This window comes from Aphidius gifuensis, linkage group LG1, assembly GCF_014905175.1.
Source record: "Aphidius gifuensis isolate YNYX2018 linkage group LG1, ASM1490517v1, whole genome shotgun sequence".
Taxonomy (NCBI): Eukaryota; Metazoa; Arthropoda; class Insecta; order Hymenoptera; family Braconidae; genus Aphidius; species Aphidius gifuensis.
Window position 1 is genome coordinate 7,207,362 of NC_057788.1, and position 15,051 is coordinate 7,222,412.

Genomic DNA, 15,051 nt, shown 5'->3' on the forward strand with positions numbered 1-15,051 from the left:
TTGAAGTGGTCAAAGAAGGGTATTAAAATTAAAATTAAAATTAATTTAATTAAAATCCACTTTCTACCCCTCTTTGACCATTTCAAAAATTCCCATTTTTTTTCCTAAATTAGCTTAGGTCCTTGACAATTTAATAAAAAAAAAATTACGAGGATAGCTCAACCCCATCATAGTCAAAAAAATTAAAAACCATTAAAATCCACCCCTTACCCTTTTTTGACTATTTCAAAATTTCCCATTTTTTATCCTAAACTAGCTCAAGTCTTAGACTATTTAATAAAAAAAAAATTACGAGGATAGCTCTATTTAAATAATAATTGATTATAGAAGTTAAGGACTGGGCCTAAAAATCCTCTATGTTCCCTGTACTTTTAATTTCGAGACGCTAACTCAGACGCTTGCGTCAGGGTCAATTTGCAAATGTATAAATAAAATAAAATAAAAAAACATTATTATTTGTCAAAAAGGATGCACTTAAATGTGCATATTAACATTGTCAAAGTCATTACAAATGAATGATCATTTTAATGATTGGAATTTATAAAAATATCATGAATAAAAAAATAATATATATAGTCATGATATATCGTTATTTGTGCATAACAATTGTGTCTTTATTCGACCTTCACGCATTGAATAGAATATATATTGCTTTATTAAACACAATAATGATGACATTGTGACACGAGCCAAACTATCATTTTAATTTATTTAAATAAAAAAATAACCCTCAGTTATATATTAATTGTTTCTTATTTAGAAAACAATTCCTATTCAATTTTATTAGTCAATTTAAGTTGTATAATTAAAGATTAAATGAAGCTTGAGCAGATAGTTAAATAAAGCGATTTAAAAAAAAATATATAAATATAATTTTTTTTTTCTTTAAACTTCCGGTTTAATTAATCTACAGCATCTTCCACCTACACTAACAACTTATCTTATCTATTTTTCTTTGTATCAAGTATTGTACTTCCTCTTCCTTCTTTACTTTATTATTCTTCATCATCTGCTTTTGCTTTTTTTATTCTTCTTCTTCTTCTTCTTCTTCTTCTTGTGCAACTTGTTCTTATTTTTTTATATTTTTATCTCAGTTTATATACACACTATGATGATGACCAAGTGATGCACCAAAGAGATAGTTATCGCCGCAAGGATTTATCGTTCTTACAGTTGCCGCTGCTTTTCCGATTGCTTCCAAAGGTATTATGAAGTGACGTTGTTTCATCGCCAAACGTGTAATTTAAACCAAGATGATTGATTCTCTAGCACGTGTCTTGTTCACTATAATACACAACGTCATTCTGCCAATAATATATACAACACACACATCTCACCTTTTTTTTTTTTTCTTACATTTATTTTTTTCCCTGTCATATATTTATATACATCAAACAATCGACCACAAAATTGACTGATAATTTTTCTATTTTTTTTTTTTTTATTTATTCATTACTTTTAAAAAATTTATTTTATTTTTTTACTTGTATTCTTTAGTAACTGGTTATTCAAGAACAACAAGACATCTTTTCTATATTACTACATTCTTTGTTGCTTACATAAGAGAAAAAAAAATAAAAAAAAAAACGTGACACTAAACACAATTCAATGTTGTCGTTTGTTGCTATTTTTTTTTTTTGAATATTTTTTTATCAATTCTATGAATGACAAACGAGATTTTACAGCTATATGAAACATTAAAGTTTCACACACCTGTTGATCATACAGTACAGCTAATGAATACGTGTCAAGGATTCAACAAATATCATCATTAAGAAATTAATATGCATAGCATATGTTGTACTATTGATTTCTCATACGCATTGATAACAAAAAAAAAAAAACAATATTATAAATGAAAATGAAAAAAAAAAAAAATTGAATAGAATAAGTTGAAAGAAGAAGAAGATAATAAAAAAATTGATAGTAATAAAATTATAATTTTCTTTTTAATTTGACGAAACAACTTTGTAAGATATCTCATTGTCATGATGATGATAATGATGATGATGTATATAACTATGAAACGTCGAACTAAACGAGTACGTAATCATGTACGTATTGTGCCAACTCAAGAAAGCCAAGATAAAGAAGCAAGAGCCCGTGAATCCTTGCGGAAGACATTATAAAAATATAATAAAATAAAAAAAAAATAAATAAAGTATTAAAGAGAGAATTTGTGCGACTAGGTGAGAGCACAAATTGTGGATAAAGAATAAAATTGTAAATGTATTATCAAAGAATAAAGAAACGTTTAAAGTAAAAGCTAAGGTATGCGCCACTGCAAACAAGCCATAATACTTCAAGCACCTATAGGCAAGTCTACAGGCTGTTTTACCAGGTCTCTAACACAATTTTCTGATCAGAGGTTAATGACACGATAATCATCATCATTATCATCATTCTTCTCGTCATTATCATCATCATCATCAATACTAATCCATAAACTTATACCAAGCCTTTATATCAAAACTTATTTTATATATCCGATGTTGATCATTTGCATTGAACAAGTGCTAATTCAAATTCTCGTATTTAATGAGATAAAAATTCACAAGCTTGCACAAAGCATTGAACCATCAACTGCCTATCAACTATAGAATATAAAATAATATTATGAACTCAAAATAAAATAGGTATATCACGATTTCGATAACAATCAGAATATGTATAAAATTATTTGATTAATGAAATATTATTCAACAAAATATATCAAGATGTTTTTTAGTCAGTGAAAAATTTAGATTGTTTTATTATATTTGATGGTACATATTATAGTTGGCCTAGGGTCTTCAACATGGCTTCAAGCAAAGTACACACACACACAGATGCAATTGCTGATGGTAAACTGATCGTGACTCACTAGAAATTAATGAAGTTATCTGGTAATTTTCTACCTGCTACTGAGAACACAAGGTACTTTACACGTGCAATATATATTTATAAACATGTAACCTTGATACGATGATTTTTTTTAATTTTTCAATTGCAAAATTTTTGAATTTAAATGTCCTAGTCATTTTAATGGTTAAATGATTTTATAATTAGAAAAAAATTTCACGTATTTTCAATTGATTTAAAAATTTCATGGTTCAGTGATTTAAGTGTTTGCTGCATTTTTGTAAATACAATTATTTTTCAAATAGTGCCGCAGAATGAATTTCAAATTTAATCTATTTGCTGAGTCTAGATTTATCTACAGAAAGGGAAATTATATATTTTTTTTCATTTCATTTATCCTTTTTCTTTCATTATTATATATTTCTTCGGAAAGATGAGTAAATTAATGGACAAACAGACGAACCGAAGCAACGACTGGTGGGTGCAATGAGGATGAAAGGAACAAGGAACGAAGCGGAACAATACCAAGAGATGGGAAATTGTCTTTGGCTAAAATTGTTGGTGAGCCCCAGTGAGCAATCAACATTATGCGGCGGTTTTTAAATTTCTTACAATATAGAAACCATATAGACCCTGCACAATGTTTTTTATGTTTAGCTTTCCACGTGATTTCTGTAGGGAACATTGAAAGCCATCCGTGGAAAAATAATATGAAATATTCTCACGCGCAAACTATGAAATCTCAGTTTTAAAAAATTCCTAAGGCTAAATTTCTGTCTTTATTTTTCTACTCTCTCTATTTTTTTTATTCTTTCATTTTCTATGCTCTCTTGTTTAAGCATCAAATTGCATTTTGATTGTATTCACTAAATGCTTGATATATAATCTTTTCTTTCTTCAAAAACACTGTCGACAACTATGTTCTGATTTCCATTTTTCATTATTATTTTTTTTTTTTTAATTAAAAAATTCAAGAAAATAAAGTGAAACACGTGCTTCTATTATTGTTGTAAAATTAAATATTGTTATTTATATGATAAATCATTTAGCAAAGATTGCGATGATGATTACTGATATGCTATTATCTCTTGCATTCAATTGAAAATTATAAATAATTAAATATTAAAAATTATAGAAAGTAATGTCCCAGTGAAAGTCAAATCATGCAAATTAATAATTAATTTATTCACCCCACATTTTAATAGTTTTTTTTTTCATTAATTTTTCATTATTAAAAATATTGTTAAATATTGATGATGAATATATAAATTACTCAATTATTTATTCATTAAATTTAATTACTTTTTTTTTTATTTAAAAATAATATTAAATGATAAAGATCTTGAGATTCTTTTTTTCTTTTTCTACTGCACATTCCAAAATTGATGAATTTCTGGGTTAAAAGCTTCAGGGCATATATAAAAATATTTATACTAAATATAATAATAAAAATTATTACCGTAAAATTGAGATGGATCATTAAAATCAACATGGCAAGAGAAAAAAAAAAAATAAAAGGTGAAAATGTGTCAGAAATATTATTGCCAGTGGCTAAAATTTACAACTTATCACCGGATAAATTTTTCAAAATGGTATATGATAAAGAAAATTTTATAGATAAAATAAAAAATCAAATATAAATTAAAGGGATTTGTTAAAAATGGAAATATGGCTCATCAATCTTTGGCAAATGATGTTGCAGTAATAAACAGATGAAACTGTAATTTCAAAGTCTAGCGGAGCACATACCGGAGGCTTTTCTTTCCTCGTTCGGCACGCGCTGATGACTGCTACTACCTAGGTCATAAATTAAATTACACCGGTGTGTACGATGAAGGCTTTCTCAACGCTACGAAGTGTGTATATGTATTTATATATATATTTGTGGTATATTCTCTGCTGTGCTTGCCTATCACACAGCTGTTTATTCTCAAGACGCCCAAGGCCCATGCGGAAATCAGATGCTTCCAACTTGTTATTATATATATTTTTCATGTTTTTTTTTTTTTTTTTTTCATTAATTTATATATTTAATATCATTCAGTTGAACTTTCCACACTATGTAAAAGAATTAAATATACTTAAAGGGCATTTTATATCTTTACAATAAAACCAAGTCATTCGAGAATTAAAAAAATGAAAAAAAAAAATTTTATTATTGTCTGTAATATAAATTATAATGCAAGAATGTATATAGATGTATTATAAAAGTATTTAAATATATTTTTTTTAATTTCATCAACATTAAAAGTGACGTAAATCACTTGTACTGACATATTTATAAATTGAAAATAATAATCAACTCAAACATGTATAAATTTAACAAGAAAATAGTTGTTTGAATGTATAATTAACATTTATTTATTTATTTATTTTTATTATGATTATTTATGTTTGTTTTTTTGTATTTATTTTAAACTATTTTCAATGTTTAATCTGTATATGAGAGTGCATCTTTTCTCGTTAGGGTTTTTGATTTTGAAAATAGACGAGACACGCCAAGTCGCGTGCTTGATTATACACGAGGTTTAAACTGATAACTATGGCGGTATGTGGTAGTAGATATTTACCATAAATATAATCGCAAAATTATTCTACTATATACTATAGCTCAAACTGAGTGAAAAGATTGTTCGAGAATGATCATCATCTCTGGTGATGCGCATCAATGCACAAAAAAAATTTTAATGTGTTTAATTTATATTTCACCTTTTTTTTTTTTTTTTGTAAATAATACTCTACTATTTTTTTTAATTATCTATTTCTGTTTTTATTTTTCTTTAAAGCATAAATAAATTACTTTTCTTTTTTAGTGAAATCAATAAAACTATTTTTTTTGCAAATTTGTCGAGTTGTTTTGATGGAAAAATAAAGAAAAGTGAAAACCGGAACAGAGCCGTTACGACAAGTACGACATAATATTTATATCGATCACTTAATTTTTTGATTTTTTAAATATTAAAATAACTGTTAATTTATACTTTGGATATTTAGATTTTTTAACTTTAGTAAAGTCTATTGCCAAGTAAAAAAATTCAACAAATTATATAGTTTCTATATTGACGTTGATATTTTTGTAAAATAAAAATCAACAATAGGCTTTTGACAGAGCAAATCAGTTCCAAGAGGAAATGGGTAATCGATCTTGGGTGAAAAGTGCATTCCCGCAAGTTCTTGACCTGCGGCATTATTATGTCTTTCTCAGAATTTAAATGTTTATTTTTCCGGTATTAGTATAGGATTTATCAATAAAAAAAAAAAAATTGTAAAAAACACTCACCGATTTCTTTGAAAAAATGTACATCACAAGATAAATGAAGAAATCTGAAACAAAAAAACCAAAAATTTAGTTAAACATAATTTTTTTAAATTAAATCTTTTTATTTTTTTTTCGATTAAAATAAAGAAAAATAACCCTATCATTACAAATTTGACTGCATCGATAGTCAAGTGCATATATTTTTATGAAAAAAATTTCCCCGGAGGCTGGGAAAGTCGTTTTTAATAATGCCAAGATCAAAAAGAGAACAACTTTCATATATAAATTCATATTCGCACACACATACACATTAAATAATAATTATTAATACAAGAATATCGCGAATTGTGACCCACATCAGTGTAACAGCCTTAGGGAATAATATCACACTTATTCAACATGTCACTGTGTATAACCACACACTATAGGTAAAATAAAATAAATGAATAAATATAAATAAATAAATAAAAAATAAACAAAACGTTTTTCAACATCATTGCAATGTTTTTTTTTATTGCCATTCATTTCTTGAACAGTAATCGCGACCGCCCAGAACCCACCTGTCTTCTCAAGCACCAGCCACAGGCAATTTTCATTCTCGCGACATTCGAAAGTTTGTTGCCATTCTCTCTTCTTTACTTCATCATCACCATCATCTTCGCATCCTTTCTCGTATTTTTTTTTTTTTAAACTTTAAACTATCACGTTGTGATTTTTATTTCTCAGATATTTTTATTTTAAATTTAAACTTGATTTTAAAATTATTTCAATGACCTCTTTAAGGGTCAATGAAAATATATATATTCACTTCCTTTTAATTCTGGTGTTATTTGTAATACCTTTTTTTTTTTTTGTTTGCTCGTTAACTTTCATAATATTTTAGTATATAACGAGATTCGCACGCGACCAATTTCGACAAATTACTAAATAAAAAATAAAAACATTTTTTTCTATGTTGATAAATACAAATTAAGTTTATCCTGATTGTAATAAATTTCTGGATTATGAATAAATAAATACACATGCAATGTATGCATTATTTAATTCAAGATAAATATGTAAACATAGGAAAATTATAATTTTTTTTTATATACTGTGATGTCATTTGAAAGCTTTTTCTTTCTTTTACTGTATAAGCTATGATTATTTATTCATTTTTTTCTCTATTTTATTTCTTTCATACTTGTTGCATCATACAAGTAATTTAAAATGCTAATATACCAGCTAGTAATTCATATACTTGTGAGTCGTAAAAATGGAAAAAAAAAGTGAATGAAACACACAGTTTTAAATGACTTCAATTATTGTCATGAAAAAATAAAAAAAAATTATGTGACAAGTGTACAAAGAATAATAAACATATAATAATATATTAAATTTATTTTTATATACCTATTTACAATCAATCTTAACAATATCATAAAAATTTTATAGCCTCATTTGTTAACTCATTTCTACGTATCGATAATAATAGAAGAAAAAATTTTCTTTTAAATTTAAAGAGTGTATATGAATAAATAGTATTTTGACACTAATAGTTTTTTTGAAGAAAATAAAATTTTTATTATTCATCTCTTTTAAATTATTGCAGTTCTCAAGGAAGTTTTACGTTATATTCGTGAGATTCTGTCTCATTAATTAATTAAAAAAAATTTTAAAATAGTTAAATTACTATATTTTTTTTTTTCCTTTTTAGATTTGTATATTTATAAATAGTAAATTTAAAATTTGTATTTTAATCTTATATAGCATAGTTATTTTTCATTCACACATGTTAATTGTGTGAACAATGAACAACGAAAAACAAAGTGAACGAATTAAAAATATTATTATAATGAGGATTATTATTTTTGACAATTTTAAAGACGATAAAAAAAATATTAAGATTGAAGGAAGAATTATAATAGATAATTTTTATTATAATTTGCACGCAAAAGTGTCATTTTAAGAATGCAGTACAAGTTGATAATATTGTTTTATTATTTTTTTTTTTTTTTCAAATCTCATTAATGCTCGCTCGTGCGATTTAAAATTGCTGGGTATATTTAAATATATATTAGTGTGTGTATACAAAGTATGAGCCCGTTACAGTATCGCACCTGACTTCCGGAAGGTAAAGGACTTTAGATTTCTACGTACCAATTAACGCCACGGAAACAAGTACCACCCAAGATAATCAGTCTATAGCGTGTGAGGCTTATTTGCGATATACTAATTCATATAAAATCCATTTTTTTTTTCTTCAAATTCATTTTGATTTTGATTTAATTATTGTTTAATTGTCAAATTTTTTTTTTTAATATCAACAGCAAGTTTTGCTTACAGTTCAAGCAGTAAAATTTATGTTCGATTGTTATTATACAAAAAAAAAAACAAAATAGAGAATCAATAAAATTTCATAACATATAATACATAGAATAAATGAATAATTTTATTTATTTATATTTTTGATAAAATTATTTTTAGAAAAATATGAATAAATAATAGGAAAATATATAATATATAAAATTGACTGACGCATAAATATTTCCCAGGACTAAATTTGACCCCGTAAGATATACCGTATTGCATTGGGGAGTGGAATAATATATCGGGCGAATCGATGTGCACGATCGCAGGCCAAGGTCACGGTCCCACGGATTCAATTGGATCAGGACCAAGCGAGTATATATGGATATCTCTTAACTCTTTTATATATATAAAAACATACCGACATAAACCAAGATGCGCTTTCTTTCTCCTTCAATACACATATAATAATAAAACAAAAAAAAAAAAATAAATAAATATGTATTGAGAAAATTTTCAGTGTCCCTCTGACAATTCCCGTTGCTTTGGGCGTGTACACAACCAACACGCATTATAACCCACGATTTAGATAGAAATAGATGACCATTAGATACTGTATGTTCATCTATATATTTTATAATATATGTTTTATAGCTTAAAAGAAAAAAAGCAATGGCAAAGGCAGAGCCGCAAGGCGCAAGATAGCTTTAAACATCGAGAAGCGACTTACTTTCGCTTTGTTCCTTCTGTATATAGCGATCACAGCCGCATTCCAAACGAATGGCAAGGACCTCGCGGGCCAATAATCGATAGATTGTCTTGTCTATCGAGGCCACATATTATAAATATCAACAAAATAAATATTAATATTTTATTTTCTCCAACAACTGCTACATACAGATAATCGTTAAAGTAAATAAACAAGTAAATAAATAAAAATATACAAAATCAAGATTATATATATCAAAAATCAAATAACTGATTGTAATTAAAATTTAAAAAACACACACACTCACACATGCATACATGACCCACGTGAGGATTACTGTCAACTTTCAACGTCAATGTCAAAATTTAAGCGTTGTAAATTTGACGTCAATCCTCATAACACCCCCTTCATTCAAATCTGATTTTAATTTGCTAATATTTAAATGAATTTAATGAAAAAGTTTGGTTAAATTAAAAATTGCACACACGATTAAAAAAATAATTAATCAGACAATTGAAACTCATTTACTCAATTTTACTTGAAGATAAAAAATAAAATAATAATATCAGCAGTTATATCATCTCATAATTTATCTTGCAATAAAAATATTAAATTATAATATGTTAGAATATTAATTCACAATAAATACAACAAAAATTATATAATTTTTAATTTTTATTTGAAATATTATTTTGTGTGTATATCTATGAAAGAAGTACCACATACTTTGTGGTATTTTTTTTATAATATACGCATTCATGAGAGAATATGGCACGGATGCTGAAGGCAGACATAAAGGCATTCTTTATCTTCATATAAATAAATAAATAAGAGGCATATTATGAAGAGGAAAGCGCAAGAGCAGCAGCAACAGGCCAATACCTTAGCTAGTTCCTTGCATCGTGCATTCCTTGCGTCACAGTATTACCAGTAGTAGTGCAACGAAGGTCGAATAAATATATATATATTGTAGAATTTACTCTTACAGGTGCGTACCACACACATTGATATATAATATATAATATTAATATATGTATATACATATATACACAAGCTGTTTTATTAATGTTTGCATTACAACCCTAGCTCTCTCAAGAACTCTGACGATGGAAGATTCAAGATTATATGAGATCGAAATTCTTCACATCTCTTGCAAGTGCCTCATTATTATTATTATTGTTATTATTATCATTATTATTAATTTTATTATTATGAAAATAAAGTTGATGTTCATCAAACAAAATTAAACTGAATGTGTATATTTATTTTGTTTATTTTTTTTTTTCATTGAAAGTAAAAGTTTGTAATATAATTTTTCATCATTTGCTGAATCATTGGCATTTACAGGTTGAATAAAAAATAAAAGTGCGTCTCATAATTGACCCAAATGTACAAATCAAAATTCAACAAAAAAAAAAGCAACATGTCAAAAGTTTATTTGTGTCAGTAATATCAGTCATAAAAGAATAACAAAAAAATGTTATTTATCAGACAAATATCTTTGAATGTATTTGTGTTATGCAAATGATTGTAAATGATGTTATTTATTTCATCTTATATGAATGAAATAAAAAATTTTAAAAATTTACGCATCGTGGCATTTACTAAAAGAAAAAAAAAAAAGATATAAATTTCAAATAGATTTTAGAGTTGTTTATACTTTCTCTCTGACCGACATTGTAACACGCATAATTTATGTGTACGTGCGTGTATGCTTTTGTTTATAAATACATGATATATGTGTGGGTAAATTAACTGTGTATTTGTGTAAGAAGCAATCAGTATGCTACAGTTGGTAAAATGCAAAATACTCGAAATTTATATCGAGAAAGACAAAGTGATAAATAGAGGTATAGAAATTCAAATGTATGAGTTATTTACGTGGGTAATTGTTGCATTATACCACTTGTTAAATTGGATCTCTCATCTCATCAACAAACAAACAAACAAACTCAATCATCAATGGGAATTTAACTTGATAATTTCATCATAATTATCTTATTTTTCTTTTCACCATATGACTATTATATTACTTCACACGTCATAAAAATATACTAGTTATAATCATTTTTCTACCCACTTTTTAAATATCTCCTCTATAATATTATTTATATAATAAATTATTATTTATATGCATTTACAATTACCTTTCAATTTTCATCATCATGGGTTAATCATATTCGATGCATATTTTAAAATAATAGACTGAGAAAATATGCAAAAATATTATACAAATTTCTAAAAATAAAAAACTTAATTTTTTGTCGATTTGCACTCAATAACAAGTAATGAAAATAAAAAAAATTATAAACATGTATTAATTATCATCTAGAAAAATTAAAATTGTAAAAAAAAAATTAAAAGATGAATTTTTTTTCTTTTTAAACAACATTTTTTAACTTGACTAAAAAAATTATTTTTACAAATATAAAATTAAGTATTCCAACGTATACTAAATACTATGTTATATAACTAAATGTATAGAAAAAAATTAAAGACAGGAAATATATATTGCCTGATGGTATTCAGCTCACATAGTTGTGCGTGTAATGGCAATTTCTATGCCAAGTTTGTTGACGTTGAATGTCTGCTAATGTTAAACTCATGCGATTGCAATATCTAACTAATCGTATTTGATATTTATTTTTTTTTCAAAATATAAATTCCTTCTTTTTTATACTCAACAAAATAACATACTAGTAATACTAACTGCTAATACCGACAATCGTATATTTTATGGTTTAAAAAAAAAAGTACATTCGTGTCAATCACACACATGTTTAACTACGAGTGTGTTTACTTCAATCAGTTGTAAAATCTTTGGTAACTTAAACAAGTTGATCAATATATATATATATCATTACATGCAGTTAAATATATTTGAAAAAAAATATAATTAGAAATATCTCACGGTAGGTAAATTTTAAACTGATGTATATTATTATTTATTTTTTTGAATATAACAGTAAATATTGAATTGAAGAATAAATATCAAAGTGGACAAGTTGATGAATATTATTTTGTAAGACAGAGAGTTTCACCGTTGCCGAGAAAACTCACACGATTGCCTCATTGACACAAATATGGACATCCATAAAGCATCAAAAGAAACCAGAATTTAATTGTGAGAGTCAACAGAAAAATTAAATGATAAAATTTATTTTTTAATGCAAAGTGTAAACAGTCAATATCATCGCTTAAATTATAATATAAATAAATATTATAAGGGGAGTTTTTAAACATTATTTTGTGTGATTATATTTACACACATATATAATTATTATTTCGCTACAGTTTATTTATACCCACTAGTATTTTATTATTTTTTTACCAAGTCAATCTGATGATAGGATCAGTTTTATTTGATGTAGGCACGTACTTTGCTAGATAAGTATAACTTGCACGATAGCCTATCGCTAACATATTATACACACAAACATGTTTTACTATTTTTTTTTTATTTTTATATATTGATGCAATAGTTTGTATTGATGATGTTTGTGTGATGATGATACTCGATGAAAGGGTTTGTCTATATACGATTATTAGTATTTCTAAATTGTTTCAATCCAATAAATAAATATAGAAAAAAAAAAAAACATTGATTATGGATATTGTGAAAATGATGCGGAAGTATATTTATATATCGATGATGAAAATTGCTTACTTTTTATATATACAAAAAAAAAGTATTTTTTATTTTAAATCAGATATACAAATATCGTATTATTTACAAATAAAAATATTCATGCAAAGAACCAATAAAATAACATTCTGCAAATGACATATCGTAGATTTTTTTTGGCGATTAATGATAATTTATTTTTTTTTCATGGAAAAATTATTAAGTTGAAAGTTGCATTGATGCATCTTGTGAATTTTTTGGTTTATTGCAAAATACAAAAAATAAATAAAATAAAATAATTGCATTTATGTGAAGAAAGTATTTTTGCGTGTCGAAAAAAAAAATAAATAAAAATATAAAAATCTACATGAAAACAATAGCTGATACATTGAAAGCGATATTTTATGAAAAAATAAGATTGGTTTAAATATCTTGTGAAACACTCGCGTGGGAATTTATGTGTTTAAAAAAAAATTAAAATAAAATATAAACAGATATATTGTTTAGAAAATGTTATCAGTTGATTTTTCCATGTTTTTTTATATTAATTTGATTGGAAAAAATTAACGGAATCGAGTATTTAAAGATGTGTTACGTGAAAAATTTTTTCACGTGGCTAAAAAAATTGTAAGATAATAATTTAACTTTTATTACAAAGTTGGTATAGATTGTAATCGGGTAATAATCTTGTGGAGAATTGCAATATGTCTATTCATTGCTTTAACTAAGAAAATTGTAACAAGCAACTAAAGATATCGTTACGAACATAAACTTGGATATAAACGATATCTATTATTTTATTTCTATCACGAAATAAAAAGTTGAATGAAATTTTGAAAATCAGATAAGATAATTAATTTAATATTTTATTTTATATTAATTTATATTTTTAAATATCATATCGTAAATGCAATTATCAATTTAAATATATTCACAGTGAAAGTTTTAAATTATCCGGATATTAATTATTTATATATTAAACCAATCGATTTTTCATTATTATTTTTACATTTTTATAAGCAAATAAATTCTCAGCACAAATACACACACGTGCGTGAGAAGTTGATATACGAAATATATCTTTTCCTATACAGATGATTCATTATAATCATTAATTCGGAAGATTGAAGAATCACGATTATATTAAATTATATAATTGCATCAATTAAATCGATTCAAAATGAAAATAATCAAGGAAGTTATTAACATCACGAAACTGTCTTTCATATCATTTTTCAGACATTTTTAAATTTATAAATACGAATTATCATTTTAAATATTGCAAAATTTATTTATCATCAAAAAAATTTGAATATATCTCGAAGACAACAAGTTTGAAAGTCCGCGAATGCAAGATAATCTCATAATATATTCAAAAATAAATACGAAAAAAAATTTCAGTGAAGACATTTAGATATTTTTTTTTTTAAATATCATATGATGCTTTAAATAATTATGTCCAAATGACTCTATTCAACTAATCTGATGTTAAAAATATGATGTCTGTTATATATATATTAAATCTTTAAGTAAAAAAAAATATTTCCAAGTAACAGTGAAAGGATTTTCGTGATTTTATTAAAGTTTATATGATGAAAAAAAATAAACAATATTTTTTTTTTTTTCATCCATGTCAGAGCATTGAAATAATCTGTGATTAATAACGGTTTTGAAAACCAGCTGACATTGTACAACAGGTTGTCGTAAACTATAATTATTAGCGGATCAAATTTAAATAAAATGCGCAAATATTTATTGAATAAAAAAACGAAAAATAAAATAAACAAATACGAGTAAATAATAAATTAACAAAAACATATTATTTATATATAAAATATTTGTTTTTCATTAGAGAATAAAAATTGCTGGCATATGGTGTTTGAATAAATGTGAGGCAAGTATACAAGTTGCCCTAGGGAATTAAAATAAGGCCACAAGGCGTGTGGTGACATCGATGATAACGCCAAAGAATTTACACTGGCCTCAACCAGTCATGCGTCTTTGCGCAATTAGGTAAATACCTTTCTATCGCTTTTAAACAGCCTTATTTTATTTTTTTTATTATTCTCTCTTACTTCTTCTTTACCATCTTTTTTGTCCTTATTCATTCACATACTATTTTTATTATTTTAAACCAAACACACCCAATGAGTTATTGATACAAGCATTTAATAAATTCTCGTTTGTACATCGTAAAGTCAATTTTTACTTGTTTAATAAAATAAATAAATTAAATAAATTAAATAACAATAATAACAAAAATTAATAATAATAATTCAGATCCACACGCGCAATAGTCAACGAACCTTATCCACTGATTTATTACTT

The 15,051-nt window shown here is 25.5% G+C and overlaps 1 protein-coding gene across 3 annotated transcripts in view; it reads right to left on the reverse strand.

Annotated features, from left to right (window-relative positions):
• LOC122847443 (putative uncharacterized protein DDB_G0282133) overlaps positions 1-15,051 on the reverse strand; it is a 55,004-nt gene that overhangs the window by 29,352 nt on the left and 10,601 nt on the right. For all 3 annotated transcript variants that reach the window (XM_044145126.1, XM_044145125.1, XM_044145127.1), the window contains one exon: positions 6,122-6,165. The gene's annotated coding sequence lies outside the window, so the exon portion shown is untranslated. The remainder of the gene's footprint in view (positions 1-6,121; positions 6,166-15,051) is intronic.